This window comes from Misgurnus anguillicaudatus, chromosome 9, assembly GCF_027580225.2.
Source record: "Misgurnus anguillicaudatus chromosome 9, ASM2758022v2, whole genome shotgun sequence".
Taxonomy (NCBI): Eukaryota; Metazoa; Chordata; class Actinopteri; order Cypriniformes; family Cobitidae; genus Misgurnus; species Misgurnus anguillicaudatus.
Window position 1 is genome coordinate 6,055,089 of NC_073345.2, and position 20,471 is coordinate 6,075,559.

Consider the following 20,471-nt stretch of genomic DNA (forward strand, 5'->3'; position numbering starts at 1 on the left):
ATAGTGGACAACACCATACGCCACATGCTCATAGATCCACCGCGGAAGACAACCAGGAGAGCAACCAGGAGAAAATTTTGGATAAGACCAGGTAGAACAAGCAGTTGGTCGGACAACTTTTTCAATGGCGTTGTTGTGGAAGATGAATGGAGGGAGAATTTCCGCATGTCCAAAGCATCTCTCGTCGCCCTGAGCGAGGAACTCAGTCCGTATATTGAAGGGCAAACAACAAACATGAGGGCACCAATTACTACACTGAAAAGGGTTGCGTTAACTTTGTATTATTTGAGGGACGAGGGACGGCTAAGGAAGACTGCTAACGCCTTCGGCGTGTCGCGACAGGCTGTGTCTGTTGTTGTCAGGCAAACGTGCAAAGCGATCGCTGTACACTTGGGTCCAAAGTATATCAAGTTACCTTTTACGGAGTCCGAGGATCTGGTTTTGCGTTTCCATCGTGCTCATGGCATGCCACAGTGTTTGGGAGCGGTCGACTGCACCCACATAGAAATCAAGCAGCCGCCTGCCAACTCGATGGACTACATCAACAGGAAAGGCAAACATTCTCTCAATGTACAGGCGGTCTGTGATTATAAGTACAGATTTATGGATGTTGTGATAAAGTGTCCCGGGAGTGTACACGATGCATGGGTTTTTGCGAATTCAAAGCTTAACCTGTACTTTAAGACTGGCCAGATCCCTCCTCTGAAAAAACAGATTGTGGATAACGAGGATGACATACCAATTTACCTTCTTGGTGACCCAGCGTACCCTCTGCTGCCTTACTTGATGAAGGAATATGCAAACGGTGGCTCAACACCTCAAGAACAGTACTTTGGGCTAAGTTTGTGTAGGGCACGGATGGTCATTGAGTGTGCTTTTGGTCGTCTCAAAGCCAGATTTGCTGCACTGAAAAGGCCTATGGACATGAACTTGCAGGACCTACCCTTTGTCATTTACGCCTGCTTTGTTCTCCACAATTTTTGTGAACACTGTAAGGAGACTGTGGCTGAACATACTGTGTTGGGAACGATGCAAGGTGATAAAGACTTACAGCCTCCTACACAATGCAACAACTACCTCACAGACTGTAATGAAGGAGAGGGAAAGAGAGTGAGGAGAGTAATCACAAAGTACCTTGACCCTTAAAAATGCTGGCTATCAAGTTTTGTTTCTATTTAGTTCAGGTTTTTTTTGTAAAGTATTTACCTTTTTGAAAATGTACTAATGATTATTTTGAAAGTGTTTTACTGAATATGTCTAGTGAAAATAAATGACTGCAACAATTCGAGAACTTGTTTTTATTGGAAAATAAATATTAAGGTCAAAAAACCATTTGAAAAAACAGGTAATTTGGAACAGTTATAAAGTGCAACAGTGCACAAATACAATATACACTGTGTCAACTACAACTGTTGTGTTATTTACACAAAACAGGTCAAACTGTATAAAGTGCAACCATGCACAGAACTAAAGTGCAGTGCAAACACTATTTAATCAATAACAAAACACTGCAACAGGGCAGTCACTCTGTGTCATCTTCCAGCAGTGCACGTGTGTACGAAAATGATGTTTGCTGATGTGGGGTGACATGTGGTGTAGGTGTGTAACATTCAGAGCGGTACTGTCGAGGTGGGTTTGCTGGTTCAGCGGGCCGAGGTGTGTGCAGGAAGGCTGGTGAAGTAGAGTGTGGTCTTGTGTCCATGAATGATGGTGGGTGCATTTGGAATTGACCACTGCTGCTGTGGAGGGGTGTAAATTGCCGTTGGAATAACAATTCCCTCATAAAGGAAAAACCCTCCTGAATGGTGCTGGTAATGTTAGCAATGTTAGTATTTATCTGCAGCATGTTGTCAGAGTTGCGTTTAGAAGACTCCTCCATCAACTCTAACATCCTCCTCTTTACTTTAAGATCCTCCTCTGCCGGATCGGTGGAAACCTTCCTCTTCAGCCTGTCTCCTCTATGGCTGTTCAACTTTGCCTTAAATATAGCAGAGAAAATTTGCATTATTATTATGCAAAATAAGTTCAGAAAAGCTATGCGAGTAATACTAAACAACACATCCACTAAGCAAAATGATATGTCTTTGTAACAAAAATCGGACGTTGAAACGACGTCCACTGAGGAGCCAGAATGAAAAAGACGTCTCTCTGACATTATTTTGCATACTGGGCACCTACACAAAGAACATGCATCCATCCTAACTACACTGAAAAAAAAATAATTAATTGAATTTACTAAATCTTATGGTAAGTGGTTGCACACAATTAATTTTAGCTATATTTAAACAAATGCATTAAATTGAACTAAAATTAAAGGAATAGTCCACCTCAAAGTTGAAAATTGTGTCATAATTTAGTCACCCTCATTTTGTTTCAAACCTGAATGAATTTCTGTCTTCTGCTGAACACAAAGTTATTTTGAAGAATGTCGGTAAGCAGACTAGGGATGCATATTAATTAATTGCGATTAATCTATAGCAGAATGACAATTTTTTGTTTACATCATATGTGTGTGTGTACTGTGTATAATAACTTTGTATAGATAAATCCACACACATGCATGTATATATTTAAGCAATGTTTACATGTGTATACATTTGTATATTTATGTATAATTTATATTATATATAAATACTTAATATATAAATGTATTTTTTACTTAAAATTATACATGCATGTGTGCATATTTACATATACATAGTTATTATACACAGTTCACACACACATATGATGTAAACAAAAACTTTTATTCTGCTATAGATTAATCACAATTAATTGATATGCATCCCTAAACCAGACAGTTGTTGGTACCCAATGACTTCCATAACTGTCTGGTTACCGACATTCTACAAAATAACTTTCTTTGTGTTCAGCAGAAGAAAGACACCCATACAGGCTTGAAACAAAATGAGGGTGAGTAAATCACGACACAATTTCTTTAACTTTGAGGTGGACTATTCGTCTAAGTTCAACTAATAAGCTTGAAATCATACACCTGGAGCAAATTTTACCTGGAGCAAATCCCGGCGCTGCTTTACAACCGCAGATGGAAGACAGTCGAGGGATTCAGTGGAGTTTGGAGAATCGGAAGACAGCTCCACTGTCGATGTCGACGACTCTTCCAGGTCACCTGTCTCGATGCCGGTGTCGATGGAGCGTGTAGCAGGCGACCCACCCCAGATCTCCTCGCAAAGCTCATAAAATATGAGTACTACCCGTCCGTGACCACTTCGACGCCCTGTGTCAACCGCATGCCTGTATTTGCTGCGTATATTTTTCAACTTTGCGGTGACTTGGGCTTTTGAGACCATGCTAGCATCGTGAGGGAAATCCTTCTCGATTAGCTCCCTCGGATACTGTGCCTGAAACGCGTCCGTTATATCACATTATTTAGATTGACACGACTCCCAGTCAATGTTTTGTTGGAGCTTAGTGGACTTGTAGTCGAGTGTGACTCTAAGTAGTAGTTGGACTTCGTCGTCAGTCCATACGAAAGACCCCGCTCTTGCTCTTGAAGTTGTTTTAGTGTTCGCCATCTCTTCTTCGTTCGTATACAGCGCGTAAAGTTATGCGCATGCTCAAAGTCTTCTTCTCCGTGTATAGTGTATATCTGTAGCATAATTACAGCGCCCCATAGTGGTCTGGCATATATACTACACCTCTTTCAGTCGGTTTCAGTGGTTTCGTGTGTGCGGAGATATTTCTTGATATGACGCCGTGTTTACGGATTTTTTTTTACAACCAGGGAAAAAAAAGATCGGATAGGGAATGCAACGGCTTCGTGTGGACATAGCCTAAAACCCTGTTTGTTCGCGTATATCTCTACACGGTAAGTTTATTTAACGCAGGATCACGCATGGGAAGGCATTTCTTTTGTGTTGCTTTCACAAACAAACACGTAACAAGGCGTCGTCTTACTGCCTAAAGGCATTATGCAGCTCATTATGCAAGTGTTTTGTTCTTCAGCTGTCAATCACAGATTATTCAAGAGCTTCCAGCCTCCTTGCATATTGCCTTCCTAACCAAAAAGTGACTTTGAAATTGTAAATCAATATTATTGTCTATGTGTAAATGAGTAAGCAGAATGATTTTCACATCATTTTAAAGAAAAAACTCTAGACTACTAGATCCTGTTTTGAAAAGTCTTGGGAAAACATGTTTAGTATGAGTTTTTTTTACTTATATCAGTCACTTATAAATTTAGCTTTTTCAAAAACCATGCATAAACATTTTTCTCTCAAAAATACAAACATGTACATACATGTTGATCATATAATATAGTAGCCCAGTTTGTGCTGAACACAGTGTTATAAGACTTTTGCCATTTATTATGTTTTTAAGCAACTGAAAAAAGCACAAATGTCAGTGCATGTCAAAACTTCTCCAAGGCCCTAAATACCCCTTAGACCCCAGAGGGTTAATCGGCCTAATTTTGCAACAAAATCGGCCAAAGCCGATATTTTTTTAAATATGCCAAAAATCGGCCAATTAATCGGCCGGCCGATAAATCGGTCAACCTCTAATATGCAGTGTTTTTATTGAACCGATTATTGAACTTGCAATAGGTCCATAACATTAGCTACCTCAAACAGAAGATGTGCAAGACACAAGACAAGTCTGTTTCAGACTATCAATTAGGAAGAACCACCTTTTTAAGTTTAAATATCTTCAAAACTCACCATTAAGCTACACGATACTAGCTACACTAATAAAATACTAGTCAAAGTTGTAAAAGCTTTTGTTCAGCTTTAGCAGTAGCTGATTTTCCAAATTGAGTCCATCCTGGCTCTCCTATGGCTAAATAAAAGTCCTGCTGTACTAAACAGCCTCTCACATGCTGCTGAGGCAGGAAGGGGTGTGTTTAACCTGATTGTCAACTTGCAGATTGAGGGAAAGGTCTTCAGCACACTGATGTGGTCAGCACTGCATGCCAAATATCCCTCAAGTTCTTTGGAGCTTTCTTGTGCATTTGACTTGATGTATGAGAAAAAGTCGTCATCATCAGAAGAGGTAGTGGCATGCAAGTTACTGAGGGGATGCAAAGGCTCCATCTCCAGATTGATGTAGTCCAGTTCTGAAAAGCACAAATGAAAGAGAATGGCATTCAGAACATTAGTTAATGATGGCCAAAATACATATTTTCATAGTTATATTCTTAACTGAAATTGTCATTTGGCAAATAGCCATGATATCATTCTGACTACACTGTTATAATACATAAATCTTCCAACTCAGGGATGCATGCAGTCCAAGCTGTATTGTAATAGAGCGCATGCAACTATTGAATATAATTCCTTTTTTATTTGCAATAATTATACATGAGTATGACCCTGTCATAATTATACATATGAATGGGAATGTGAGGTTTAATGCATGAACTGCCATCAATGCACAGTAGACATCCCTATTAATGTTTTTGAAAATAAATACAAAATATCTGTTCAAAAGAAACATGCTCTGCTTTATTCTCTTTGAGGACGATTTCATCTTTGGTCCACAACGTCTTGAGTTTTGGCAGCAAGATGGCGGCTGCAACAGTTCTGGGTCTTCCAAGATTTTACTGAAGCTGTTCTTCAAACCCAGTTGAATGGCATCGACAAGTGGCTTGAAAAACTTTAATGACAGCTTGATCCAGTCCAGTTTTGTCTTCGTTTGAGTAAGAGTAGGAAGAAGCCATCCCATCTGTATGTTGGTTTCAGCCTGCAAAATATCAATGGCCTTAGCCATTGGACTCATGACTGCTGAGTATTCTGTTAAAAAGGCCAGTTTGGTTGGATTGAGCCTGAAACACAAAACAGTTTCAATCTGGGGTAGACATAGATTTAATATCTTAAGCCACTTGCTTAAAAGTAAATCAAATGTATCTCAATTTAGGAATTTTCAGATATTTAAATTAGAAATCAAGACAAAAATGCTAAGACATTTATTTTTGGGAGTGTACAATAAAGTTTTTAACTTTTTTTGTTCTGATGAACACAAAGGAAGATATTTTGAGGAATATTTGTAACCAAACCGTTTGTGGACCCCATTTACTTCCATGGTAGGAATAAAGAATTACTATGGAAGTAAATAGGGTCCCAGAACATCTTTGTTACATTGTAACATTTCTCAAAGTATCTTCCTTTGAAATGTATACAGGTTTGTAACAACATGAGAGTGATTAAATAATGACAGAATTTTTATTTTTGGGTAAACTATCCATTTTAATAGTGTAGGAGTAGTGACATGGGAAACAATCCCAGTATACAGAGATACAGTACTCGCATTGGAATTTTTAATGATGTGCAAACATCTCGGATGGCTCCCTCTTCTTGTTCTTTGACGATCCTCACTATTCTCTTCACTACAAGGAACATGGAGTTCCATCTGGTTGCATGGGGCCTTATTAGCTGAAGTTTGCATGCATCGTTAATGGTTTCTGCAGCTAAACTGGATCGTGCACTCTTAGTACAAAGTGCCTGGCACTTTGAAAATGCAGCTCTGGACACTTTTTGTAGGCCTCATTCGAGTTTGCCTTTAAAGCATCTACCGTTGACACCAAATTGAGAAGGTGGCACGTGCAACGCTGATGCTTTGGTAAATGATACTCAAAGTCATCGTCTACATCAAGCACACTTGCCACTTCTTGGAAGTTAATAACTTCTTCCACTTCTTGAATCTCCTCCTCATCTCCCTCGTCCGAGTTGCTTAATTCTTCAGTATAAGTCATGTAAGGGGTAGGACATTAGGACCCAGTAGATGTCATCCTAGAACGCATCATCGCTTAGCTGGCTATTTAATGTGACGTGGTCACAGAGCGACAAGCCAAATTAGCGTTTCGGCATAGCGTGTCGGTATAGCGTGGGGAATGAAAGCATCCGGATTTATCGTTTAAACCAGTGTTGTTGCCACTGTTTGAGGTCGGAGATTGGCAGGTGGATAAATCGGTTATTCTGGACAAACTGTTACAGGTACCAAGACAGATTACGAAATGTTGTGAATGTTTGTAAAAGCTTTGTATATTGATTTTGTATCTTCTGTCGCAGTAACACAGTTTGAGATTGTGTTGAAGATAACGTACATCCTATTGTTATGGAAATGCAGTGAGATTGTGAAGACATATTGTGCAAACACTTGTTTGCTATTCAGGTACGAATATGCCTATAACTATTGATTGTATGTCTTTTATAAAATAAATGTATCTCATGACATTTTATTATTGTTATAGGACGTGTGACCAGTCACTGTTTTTCCTAGTTAGTTTTAGATTTACAAACTGCCTACTACATTTTATATTGATTGTTTTTGACGCCCTAGGGGCATGTGAAGAGAGAGGAGGGGGGTTTTGTATTTTTGTATAATATTGTTTTTGTTTTGTTTTGGTGTTGACTCTTTCTGATAATCTGTGTATGCCATGTGAGGTGCTTTAATTGAAATACTTGGGTTATGTGTAGTTTTCCAAGGAGACAAACGCCTACGCCAGGAGAAGTTTGTGCTCTTGTGCCAATTATGGCAGAAAACGGTTACTGGATAATTTAACATTCATGTTCATCTATATTACGTGCTGTTTAAAGTTTGTTTGCGGTTCATGTAAGGCTGTGAAAGGCTAGCCACCACCTTGTCTGCAATGTCAAATGACGCATCTCGTTGAGGTCGGTGTTGATCGATCTGGTCCAAGTTGAGAGGTCGGATACTCCACTTTGTTTCCTGTTCCTGACTTCTTACGGGTTTAAGGTCAATAATATCCAACATCCAAGTTGTCTCGAACACAGCATTAGTTCATAGACTCCAGTTCAGTTCTATCTGTAACAAAAGAACACAATGAGACCATCATCACATCAGACAAAGTATTTCATTTATATAAATTGCACCCAAAGAAAAACCAAAATATTAAAAACATGACAGATCAAAATCTTCATTTAAACCCAAAGGGGACTAGCCTAGTAATACCATTCTCTGCTACATTGCTTGAGCGGAAGTACAAAGTCTGATGTAGTCATGCTAAAAGGGGACATGGTCTTTAAATAAAACACCCAAAATGCCCCTCTTTTTAAGAGTTTTCAATATCTCCACCACAGTAAGAATTCTTTCTTTCTCAATACTTAAACATTAAAGGTCACGTTTTTCCTGATCCCATTTTTCAAACTTTAGTTAGTGTGTAATGTTGCTGTAATAGCATAAATAATACCTGTAAATGATAAAGCTCAAAGTTCACTGCCAGCCAGGCGATGTATTTTCTTTAACAGAATCCCCCTTCCAATACAGCGAACGGCCGGTTTGTACTACAGCCCTCTACTTCCCGGTTGAATGACGTCAAAGCAAGTGTGTTTGACTAAACTCCGTCCTGGCTAAGATAAGCTGCTATTGAATCACAACACACTAAACAAGCTACACAATCAGAACTCGTTACGTATTTCTGAAGGAGGGACTTCATAGGACAAAGAATACATCAGCCCGTTTTTAGGACAGTGAAAGGACTATATAGATATGTAGATTGTGTGAAAAATACCGCATGTGAAACATGTACACATGTTATATTGCGCACTGTAAACACAATCAAATCTTCAAAAAACACAGGAAAAACGGGACCTTTAAAGTTGTTCAGTATTATGGTTGTAATCAAGAAAATGACAATGCAATTTTATTTAAAGATCACATCCCCTTTGGGTTTAAATGCAGATTTTGATCTTTCATGCCATGAAGGCAATAACGCAGAAACATCTGCCCTTGTATTGTTTGATTAGAAAAACAGGTCTAAGCACCTAAAGCTGGGAGAGCATGGTGAGGGTGTTGATTGAACTAGATCTATTGACCCCTAGATAAAATAATTAATAAAAATAATGTTTTTTTTCTTATCTGTCCTGTCCTATTTTGTACTGCAAAATAAACAAAAGCAAGTGACCATAGTATAAAGAGGATAAACTATGGGTAATAAGGTATTTAGCAAGGCTTACATTTAAACATTTTTGTTTTATCTCATAGACTATGTTTACACTGTCAGTTTAAATCTGATTTTTGTGTATATCCAATTTGAATGACTGACTGTACACACTGTGTATGACAACTCTTCGTGTTTGATTTGTGTGACCTGAGGCGCATTATCTTTTATCCAAAATAGCTGCATTGGTTTTTAGCAATGACGTTGCGTTGATGTGTTTGAAATAAATGTGCTTGAGTTCATGCAGCAACAACCAGTTTTCATAAATGAAAAATAAAATATTGTCTTTTTATCCAATTCATCCGAGAAATCATTTGGTAATTAAAATAATGTACCCTAAAAAACCTTTCATTAGTAAGACCGCATTCATTACTTTACTAAATATGGGAAGAGACTCACAGGTGGAGGTAGAAGTTTGGTCTGCACTTTCCATAGCTGGTGCACAGGGATTGTGGTAGGCTAGTGACACAATTGAAGAAGACTAGTTAAAAATCTGCTTTACAACAGAGGTTGAATTAAACTTTTTCATTTTGACAGATAAGTCTGTAACAAATCTGTCATAATCAATTAGGACTAAAATTAGGGATGCACGATATATCGGCCGACATATCGTTATCGGCCGATAACTGCTTATTTTTAATATTATCGGTTATCGGTCTGATAGCAAAATTAGGCAGATAAATGAAAGCCGATAAATTATGGATTATTTTGGTTTGTTGAACCACTTCACTTGCTCATTGCTGGCCATGTGGAGTTTTGATTGGTGCTTTCTGTGACATAGCACGAAGATGACACATGTTGCGGGCTTAAGAAGAGTATGCTAGTCTAGCGCAAAGACAAGATGTCCGCAGTCTGGGAGTTTTTCATTGTGAAATTAATAGGAATATTTATCGGCCTATATATATATATATATATATCTGTTATCGGCCCCTAACTATAAAGAGTTATCGGTTCTCGGCCAAAATTTCCATATAGGTGCATCCCTAACTACAATATCAACAAAACACTTAGAAAATGAACAAAACCAACTATCTGAATCTGTCTGAACTCTAACATTGAGGTCTGGATAGACAAAGTGAGTGTTTATCTGTGTAAAAGTCAGACCAACATTGAAGACTGATGCAGTTGTCATTAAGGCTGATTTTGTCAGACCTACCCCAATGCCTCTACACAAGTAGGCTATGCGGCACTTTTCATTTACACGTTTGCGTCGTTGTTCGCATCGATGTGCATTTACACGTGCAGAACGCTAGTAGCCAATGTCCATAGGCATTTACCAATGTAAAATACCACATCAAGGCAAAAGCTGAAAAAAATAAAAAGTGGCAGAAAAAACCCTTGTTGGGGGCCAATCACACCAAATGCGTTTTAAAGACGTGGAAACACAAGGTGCACCTTTATTTGGTCACTTTATAAAAAACAGTGCAGTGCAGCGCAGCTTTTTATATTGCTAGGCAACCACCGAGGCAGCTGTCCTGTCAATCAAATATCTAAGCGTGAGCGCTCTTTTGCTCTTAACTGTCATATAAGCAGAAACTTTAAAAAGAGGACTCTTGCACTGACTTTGATCGAAGGTGAGAGGTGCATAAACACACAGGAGACAGTAAGTAACTGAAGTATGTTTGTTTCAAATAACTGTAAACATCGGTCCTACAACGGAAGGCCTGCCTCTCCCCATATTCAATTGGACAATGGAAAGACACAAATGACGTCGGGTGCTTTTCTGCTCTTAGCGCTCCTTCAAAAACGCATGTTGCAGTAGGGGGCAAAAATGCAAGGCGTTCAGTGCCATTAACGACGCACATAACGCTCAATGCTGCAGTTAAAAAAGATTTACCTCAAAGTAAAGACAACTGGATCTGAAGCGTAATGATGGTCTTCAGAAGGCCTCTCATGGTGGTCTTGATTCAGAGGTTTGAGAAGACTACCAAGCACCAGAGCCAGCTAACAGGTGGACCAAACATCAAGCCAGAATTCTGCATGAGTCAGGTAAGCAGAATAAAAGACGCTGTAAATAAACAATAATAAAAGATGGTCATTAATGACTTAATGCTTTTATATTCATGTTAATGCTTTGAAAATTATCTTATTTCTTTCAGAATTTATGTCTTTTGATATTATTGCCTAATGCAACAAATGGAAAAAAGCATACTTTATGACAACCTTAGCAGCAGAACACCATGACTTTCTCCTGGGTAGACGAGAAAAAAAGTTTGGTATCAACACCCATCTAACAATTAAGGTAAAAGATAAAGTTTTATGATCCCTGCATTCAGGTTAGAGTATGGGGTAAGTTGACCGTTCTATGGGTGTTTCTCAAATGCAAGGTTGCATCCTATGGAGGCTGCGTCCATCTTAGACCTGTCCTTCTGAGATTTCGAGGTTAGAATCCACCTCAAAAGCCAGAATGAGATGGTTTAGTTTGATGTCCAAGGCAATGTCATAATGGTTTCCGCCCCAGTGGTCATGGCATGAAAACTTTAAAGAGAGAAGTTGAAAATTAGCAATGCATCACCAAAAAAAAAAATCCAATACTGTAGTACAGTGAATAAAAGTCATGTATCAACAGTCTTTACAACATGGACAGTTAAACCTTTTGTAATTTAATTAAAACAACAAAAGAGAAAACAAGCAGATTGAGATGTCCTTCAACGATGCTTGATGACGTGGCAGCCGAGACATGCAGCATTCTAGGACGCAGCCTTATTAAAAATAAAAAATAATGGACGCAGCCTTATTTATTTTTATTTTATATATGTATAATGTACCCCCTGACTGAACTTGTATTTCTTATTATTTAAAAAAAATATATTAAAAATATTTTTAAAAGAACGCAGCTGTGCGTTTGAGAAACGACCGGAAACGACTTATATGTCGCGAGGCCATCACGTGACCACAATATTTACCAGAAGACCGTTATTTGCTCGAGTTCCCTCAACTTTTTTGTCGCAAATAACATTATTAATAACCTGTAAATAATAAAATTTGTACACATTACGTTCCTTTTCACGTTGTAATAGTATGTTTTTGGTTTAATAGTCGGCTTTAAGTTAGTTTTTCTGTCAGTTTGATCGTCAAAATCTTGGTAAGTAACTTATAGCTTGTCATTCCTGGTTTTAATTGTTAGAAATACGAATTAAAGAACAGATATAACTGATATAACTGAAACAATTAATAAATACAATTATTCAACCACTCCAATAGAACAACGTTAACGGTTTTGAGTGGTTTTTAGGAAAAGGTCTGACTGAAATGAACGTAATCCGTATAAGGGCCACTTTAACGTAACGTTACAGGGCGGGAAAGGTTTGAGGCATTTAATAACTCTATTAAATTGGCTGGTTTATCCACACCAGTGCGTAACATGTAAAGTTAACGTTACAACGTGGCTTCGGGACTTTGCAGCGACCTGAATAGCATTGCATTGATAAACGTTAATAAGCTTTTAATAGCGTATAGAACATTAATATAAGACGATGATTCTGTAGATCGACTAACTTACATCCATGTATTACATATTAACTTACCTTGACACTGAAACTGCCGTCAGCACTGTTGCTTCACCCGTTGGAACATCCTACTAGTTTAGGGAGTTAAAAATCGAGTTGGAAAAGAACAAAAAATCGTTCTACACGGGACCCAGAAGCTGCAAAAACCGATTGAGGTTACACTCTATTGAATGATCCCAACGTTGAGTGCAGGCAGCCCACACATCTCTCAGATGTGTTTGACTTCATGCTGATCTACTCGCAAACCGATCGTGACATCAAGTACCGCGAGTTCAAACCTTTTCCGGGGCTTTCCCAAACTCTCGCGGTACTTGATGTCATACCACGTGCTGTCTGCGCATCTCGGTGTTAAGTCAAACACACCTGAATGTATTTGTTGGCTGCACTCCCTTGCGCTCAGTGATGTAGGTGTAACGAAATAAATGTATTAAATTGATATTATATAAATAAATATTGTTATAAAAAATCTTTATAAAATGATTAGCTGTCATTAATAAATTAATATTTGATTTGAAACATCAGTATACGTAAATTTCCCTCAAGTTATGAAATGCCTAAATAAGATCAAAATGGTGAAAATACAACAATGTATATTTGACCAATTTAGCATTTATTAACTTTTGCCTTTTTAAATTGACTTCAGAAAGTTATCTACAGCCACACATCCACTGTATACCAAGTTATGATGATCAATTATGAGAATGCAAAATGATTTATAGATCAGTAAACAATCAACAAAAAGGTAATGTCTTAATTAATATATTTCTGCTTTTGTTACTTATTCATGTATTTGAATTACATCATTCAAAATCAAATGTTAATAATTATAGGGTTTCAACTTGTTGCAGCTTTACAAAAAATGTAGAATTTGTAGGAGCATGGACAACTGAGTAACAAAGTCATATTATGCAGATGGGTGCTCATGGTGGCCTCCAAATAAATACATGGACAGGCTGCTCAAGAGGGTCAGGATGATGGAGATGCAAGAGCCAAAGACAGCACGGACCAAACACCAGGCCAGAATTCTGCATGAGTCAGGTAAGCAGAATCAGTTACACTGTATAAAATCATTAATTAATAGACAGTACAATTAATAACACATTATTTTTCATAGCTGTAAAAAACAAAAGAATGAAACAGTACCTGCATTTTAGTTTCCAGCCTTTTTCACAAAGTTGCCGACAACTGGAAGAATGTCCCAAATTGCTGAAAAAAGAAATTCAGTAAGTCCTTATAAAAGAGACAGTTTAAAAGGTAAAACGGCTTCATTTAACTTCAAAAATACCCCTAAATCCTTAAAGAACACGCCCACATTTTGGGAATTTAGCTTATTCACCATATCCCCCAGAGTTAGATAAGTCCATACATACCTTTCTCATCCCTGTGTAGTGGTGTGAAGTGAATGGGTGATATTGCTGTGAATAACGTGTAATCTATTTAATTGGTTTGTTTTACTTGTGTATTTTAGATTATTAAGAGTGACGTGTGGTGTGCTGTAAATCTTAACATGTCTCAGGAGGAAAACTTTATGTAAACCCTTAACCATTTGGTGTTTTGATTAAGAAAAGTCTCATGGTATCACAGCTGTCTTTTTAAAATTGTTTATGATTGAAAAATTGTGAAAAATGTATATTTTTCTTTATAACACACCAGCTTCCATCTGCGTCCTGTAATTAGGGTGGCTTGCGTGAAATCAGGTAGTTCTTTTTGAACTGACAGTTTTATAATCATGGTCCAATGATTTAGGTAGATTGAGATCATCTTCTGGACGGCTTAAGGCCACACACAGTCACGTTGTTTTTATCTTGGTCTCCATAAATGCGGAATGCTTTTAGAAAATTCGACCCATTGTCAGTCATTGTTCTAACAATCTTATCACGTATCTGGTACTCTGCATGGATGTCGTTTAATGCAGTCGCTAAAACGTCAAAAGTGTGGGCGCCTTTTAACTGCCTACATGCTAGGGCTACTGGGTGCCTGTCTAAACTTTCAGAATCAAGCCAATGAGCTGTTACGCCAATAAAGCTGCGCCTTCTGGCGGACCAGCAGTCTGTAGTGGTTGCAATGTATTCCACCTCACTCATTGTAGCTTCGGCTATACTTGATCGGAGAGTGGGGTGTCACATGATGGTGGCATTGGGTTGGAGGTCCTGGATCAGGTCTTTCAATGCTTGTAGGTCCAACACTGAGTGGTTGAAGACCTTCAACAACAAACTTAATCACTGCTTTGTATAGGTTCACTTGTGACACATGCTAGCTAGACATATCCAACTTGAGCTACTTTCGTAACACTTTCTCTTCTGTGAGCTGTTATGACTAAGTCAATTTAGAGTAACTCTCTAACTGATGGGGATGCTTTCTCTGCAAGAAAGATACAATTAATATATAAATGTGCATTTCCCTAAGTATAAAACTGTTAATAACAGCCATATAGCCTACATGTGGCTTACCAAACTTTTTTATGGTAAAAGTTATCATAGTGATAGCTAAGTTAGCTAACTTTGTGTTTCCAACAGAATGTGCTGTACATTTCTATACCACAAATTGTATTTCTCGTTCCATATATACGGCACTCCGCACCCCCCTACCCAATGGGGTTTACAGTGCGTAGCATATGCACACAAAAAAAACACATTACTGGGGTATAAATGGCACGAGAAATAAAACTTGTGTTATAGATACAGACTTGGTGAAGTTTTGAATGCTGAAATTATGTTCACCCGTGGCAGGACAAAGAAGGCATTTTAACCGATACGAATCTCCCTTGACTTCAGTCAATTTAAACACATCCTTGAGATATGGCCATGGGTGATCCTTGTAGGCAATCTCGGGATCATCATTGCTGCTGGCAGCATGAGCTGCACCTTCTTCACCTGTTTCTGCTGCTGACATCTTTCACTTTGCGTGCACTTACTGTTGAGCGTATGCTGCTGGCAGAGAGCTCGCGCTTGTTCTGTTTTTTTTTTCAAAAGAAAACCTAGTTTTTCATCGGTTGGAAAGCCATTGTAATAAATACTTGGAACGGGCATGGGGAAATGTATTGGAATAAAAAGTAAACTTTCACTCTTACTTCACTACAATATTAAAGACAAAGTAAATGCAAAAAAACATAAGTTCAGATCCCCGAAAAAAAAATACTTAAGTAACAAAGTATTTTTACTTTGTTACTTACCATCACTGCAACAGATCTATGTGCTTCAATTCTGAAAGGGTCAGGAGGCACGAACGTTTGGAGGGCAACCCGGCGAAGTATTTTTGGGTGAAACTTGGATAGTGTCCTCATTATTCCATTGGATTAGACCGACCAAAACTAAAGAGACTGCTTCGAAGCCGTTTCTGGGAGTGAAAATCAGTGGTGCAAACTTATCACCTTTCAGTGAAATTCGCTGTTTCTCCTTGAAGTAGGTCATTCACGTGAATCGTGTGGATCTGTAAAAAAAGGGATGGGGGGGGTCGTTGTCATATCTGCGAGTCATTTGTGTTGTCATGTCACCTGTCGGCAAAGAAACAGACCTGACCTACTCTGATTGGCTTTCCTTTCCCTCATTCAACCACACAATCTCACTCTTGAAGCCTATTACCCTAACTTTTGAACGCTGCAGGCAACATCGCGTCTCTCTCAACAGTCCATATTTAAAGAGGCTATGGAACAAGCTGACGGTAAGTCATTTATTTTTTTATTAATTGTGCGATGTTGGGGTTTAGATTAGCCTGTTTTTACCTAGTTAAATTAAGTTTGCTGTATGTGTATCTGTTGTAAATTATGGTGTTCCAGTTTTAATGGTGATTACCACGTGAATTCAGTGCATTTTTTTGTTTTGTTTTGCATGAGACTGCTGTTGCTATAGCTATGAAGACTTTAAGTTAGCTAGTAGGCTACATTTGTTTGCTACCCTTTGCAAAATGCTCCTCAGCCTCGACCTTAACATAATTTGTCTCGCATACCAGTAAGCTATTACTCTGACATAAAGTCGATTTGCATAAAGCATACTGCTTAACTCTTTCCCCGCCATTGACAAATTAGCACGTCAATAAGAGAAAACGCTTCCCTGCCAATGGGTTTTTATGGCCATCCATATTTCTGCTATCCACTAGGTGGCGCTCCCAACACTGAAGCAACCACAGATCTAAAAACATTAAATACTGTGTGTATGTTTTTATCATCAATCTCAATCTGATCTCTAACAAAATTTCTTTACAAAAATGCAATTATGAGCTTTTTGTTCAAAATTTGGTATAATTGAGAAGTGATAAAAAGAGAACGAGTTAAAAGATAGATAAAACGTTGAGGTCTATTCCTTTATATATTTAAACATTTCCTGGAAGGCAATAAAGTTTTCTGAAAATCAAAAAAATTTTTGGCGCTCACTGGCAACCTTTTTAAAGAAATGCTGGCATGGAAAGAGTTGCTGTACAGTAATATGAGTATAACTCTGCTTTTAATCCTGTGAAATGCAACAGGCTATAAATATAAAGTAGTTGTTAATCAAGCTGTTAACCAAACTTTACCACTGACCCACTTCAATGTTTTTCCAGAGTAAGAGAATGAGATAGATTGAGGAGGAAATATAGTGGTTTTTGTTGGGTATATTACTGACCATATACTGTATTATACTAGGCCTAAGGCCTATTGTTTCTACACAAGGCTATATGCACCCAGTTAAACTTCTAAGGCCCATTGCTTTTATACAAGTATATAAGACACCCAGTTAAACTTTCGTTTCCTCAGTTAACTTTCGTTTTCTCAGTTTCCTAATTAAAAGAGACCAGGTGCTATCCTGCACTTATACCCCGATTGTTCTCGCCACGATTAGTTTGAGAAACAAGGTCAAACAACCGAAAAACAAGAGTACGTCATTTTAGATTAGAGAATTTGTCCGGCTGTACTTTGCTACATTAACAAAAAGTTGGTTATGTCAGGGAAAGCCAAGGCCAATCGAAATAATAAACAGAGAACGTCACTTTAAGATTTAAGAAGTCCAGCTGTCATTTTAGATATGAAGAAGGATTCAGCTGCACATAAAACAAACAGATTGATTGTGGCAAACCAAGACCAATTAGAAGAGTATACGTCATCTTAGATAAAAAGTGTTTGATCTTACTGTATAAAATATGGAGTCAGAGAGGTAAAAATCAGACGGCTGGGGATGGTTTTTGAATGCATGCTAATGTAATTCTTTGATCATCTGAACTTTGTTGGCTCGAGCGAATAAAGTAATTTTTGTTTGGCACCTGGAACCTTTGCCTCCTGAGTATTTTTTCTTATGAAGATTCAAGCTAAGACTTTTTGCCACAACAGAAGATGCCAGTGGCTCAGCTAGAGGCTGGAGTCAGGTGCAAATGGAACTGGTCCTGGTTGAAGTTAGAATCAGAAGCGGTTTTCACACTGCGCTTAACCCTGGGTTATCTTCATTCTAAACCCTGCTTTCAACCCTACGTTAAGGAGCGTTTCACACCTGTAATTTGAAAGCGGTGTTAGCACCGCTTTTTACCCAGGGTTATGAAACCCTGCTCTGGAGCAGGGTTAGCACCACATTTGTGGTGTTAACCCCGCATTGTGGTGCCAAACGCATGCAGTGTGAAACGAAGCAGGGTTAGAATGTTATGACCCTAATTAAACACAGCTGAAGTAGCTAATCAAGGCTTGATAATTACAGACAGGTGTGTTGAAACTGGGTTGGAGACTCCTGACCCAGGGTTTAGGAATGCACAGTGTGAAACATCAAATTATGAATACCCAGGGTTATCTCTTAACCCCTGGTTAAGTTTGAACAGTGTGAAACATGAAAAAAATAACCCAGGATTCCATTAACCCTGGGTTTAGAATAACCCAGGGTTAACAATTTCAGGTGTGAAAAGCCCTAAAGTGTGATGTAAAGGGAAAATAATGTTTTTCAATTGTCAGTTTTTTTTTTAAATAGAGCAACCAGGCAATGCCAGGTCCAGCCTCTGCTGCAAAGAAATCAATTATGCTACAAAGGGCTCCCATGCCCTTCTGGCACATTGTAAAACTAAAAAACATGGCCAAAAGATGGTGACCATTATGACTACACATGGTGTGTTGTCTATGTCAGCAACTATGGTTCAGTCACAGAAAGGGGCTGTTGGTGCAGGAGCCAGAGTAGATGAGGGAACGGTTGAAGGTGTCAGTACCCCTGTTTGACCGGGTAGCAAATGCAGAGTTGAATGTTTGTTCAACAGTATGTACTAGTTGTTATCCAAAAATCATTGTTTTAAAATACTAATACTATTTTTGTTTTTCTAGGCAATTGTTCTTGCAACCTTTGCAGAATATTCACTCCCTTTATCTGCAGCTCCTGTCATTGTTGACCTTGCCCAAACACTGTCTGTAGATAAACCAGCATTGGGGGCATGACGTTATCCTGGACTGCTGCCTCATACAAGATGGTACAAGGCCTGGGGCACACCTTTTCAGAACCGACGTTTCAGAGCACCAGGACAAGCCTGTTCTCTGTCAACTTAGATGAGAGCACATCTAACTCCAATAACAAAGTGCTTTCAATTCTAGTGAGCTACTTAAGTCAAGAGCTTAAGCATGTGGTGATGGAACACCTTAGCTCCATTAAGGTTCTCAAAGGTACTGCTGAACATTTGGAAACTGCCCTAGTGACCTTTTTCACTGAACACAAAATCCCATTTGGCAACATGGTCAGCATGATGATGGACTCCTGTAATGTAACGCGAGGGAGCAAGACTTGACTGGAGAGCCGAATAAGAGAAAAGTATTGCAAGAACCTCCTGGATGTCGATGGAGATTCTTGCCACCACATCCACAATGCTGCAAAACAGTTTGGTGTGCCATTTGGCCACCACCTTGAGCAGCTCTTCACTGACCTCCATACAGACCACAAGTGGGCTTCAGACCAGGTAATTTTCATAGATATTGTGTAATATATATTCACCAGATATTTACTTTGCATATAAGCTTCAAGAGTAACCTACTTTTTACCCATTTCAGGTGAGTTACCTGATAGAGATCTGTGAGTTTATGGGCATTCCAGGAACCAACCCACAGAGGTTTGTGGCACATTGGTGGCTTTCGGCATATGATGTGGGCATCAGTACTCGCCGAATGTTACCTGCATACAAGGTTCTGTACTGCGGATTTCTCAGTCAGGCAGACCAGACTGTGATTCTTGTAGATCTCCTCCAGGACTTCTTTGTACAGTGTTGGTGAACGGGCAAAAGCCAGGATCAAGTACTTCCACCAGGACCTCAGGCGAAAAGGTACAGTTGTTGAAATGAATCTAATATTTGTTATAACTTAATTAAAATGGGCCCCTTCAAACTGATTGATGGTCTTGTGTGTATGTATTGTGAAAATGATTCTAATTATTTAATTTCTTTCAGGAATGACTCTAGTTGGAAAGGAAAGAAAACAGAGGCTAGTAAAGAAGCTCTGGTTTGACAATCGTTCTACAACCCCCCCCCCCATCTCAGTGTTTACCTCAGTGTTGTTCCCATCCTCAAGTAGTATGTGATGGTGTTCCAGGTGTGTTATGCTTTAGGTGGATAACAATCTTTTATAAATTAATAAGGCTTATTTTTGTGTGGCCTAAGCAGTTAAATTATCATATTAACTAACTTCAAGTCAAGTGTGTGTGATAAAATAATTTTAGTATTAGACTGACATGCCATTTTGATTTTATAGGGCAGCCAAACCCTTGTTCACAAGCTGCATGACAAACAGCTCCAAGTTGTCACCAATTTCCTAGCATACTTTGTCAAGGCTGAGTATCTTAAAAACAAACCAAAGAAGCTCATGGAGATGGATTTCAGGGCCAAAATGCTGCCACTCCATGAGATCTATCAGGCCAGTAGCTGAACAAATTAAGGCAGAAAATCCACATCATTCTGTGACTAAATTCACTGAAATCCCAAATCTAACATTTGCTAAATTATTTTATTTATAATCCATTTTCATAATGTTTTCAGAGTGTGCTGAAGTTTTTAGAGACTGAATACTGCATACCTTACCACCACAGGTGCCTATATGCAAAAGAAGCTGCAAGTCTCTGTCTGCT

The 20,471-nt window shown here is 38.6% G+C and overlaps 2 long non-coding RNA genes across 5 annotated transcripts; one reads left to right on the top strand and one right to left on the bottom strand.

Moving 5' to 3' along the window:
• Positions 1 to 7,461: 7,461 nt before the first annotated feature.
• LOC141366038 (uncharacterized) lies at positions 7,462 to 13,711 on the bottom strand. 3 transcript variants are annotated; one of them, XR_012370983.1, is made up of 6 exons: positions 13,570 to 13,711; positions 12,445 to 13,451; positions 11,070 to 11,395; positions 10,755 to 10,925; positions 9,317 to 9,376; positions 7,462 to 7,782 (listed from the first exon to the last, which is right to left on the bottom strand). It is a non-coding gene; the product is annotated as an uncharacterized lncRNA (long non-coding RNA). The 3 variants fall into 3 exon arrangements; XR_012370984.1 differs by having other exon boundaries at positions 12,445 to 13,483; positions 13,570 to 13,679; XR_012370985.1 differs by lacking the exon at positions 13,570 to 13,711 and having other exon boundaries at positions 11,081 to 11,395; positions 12,445 to 12,585.
• Positions 10,766 to 13,720, top strand: LOC141366039 (uncharacterized). 2 transcript variants are annotated; one of them, XR_012370988.1, is made up of 3 exons: positions 10,766 to 10,906; positions 11,017 to 13,464; positions 13,581 to 13,720. It is a non-coding gene; the product is annotated as an uncharacterized lncRNA (long non-coding RNA). The 2 variants fall into 2 exon arrangements; XR_012370987.1 differs by having other exon boundaries at positions 13,541 to 13,645.
• Positions 13,721 to 20,471: the final 6,751 nt, after the last annotated feature.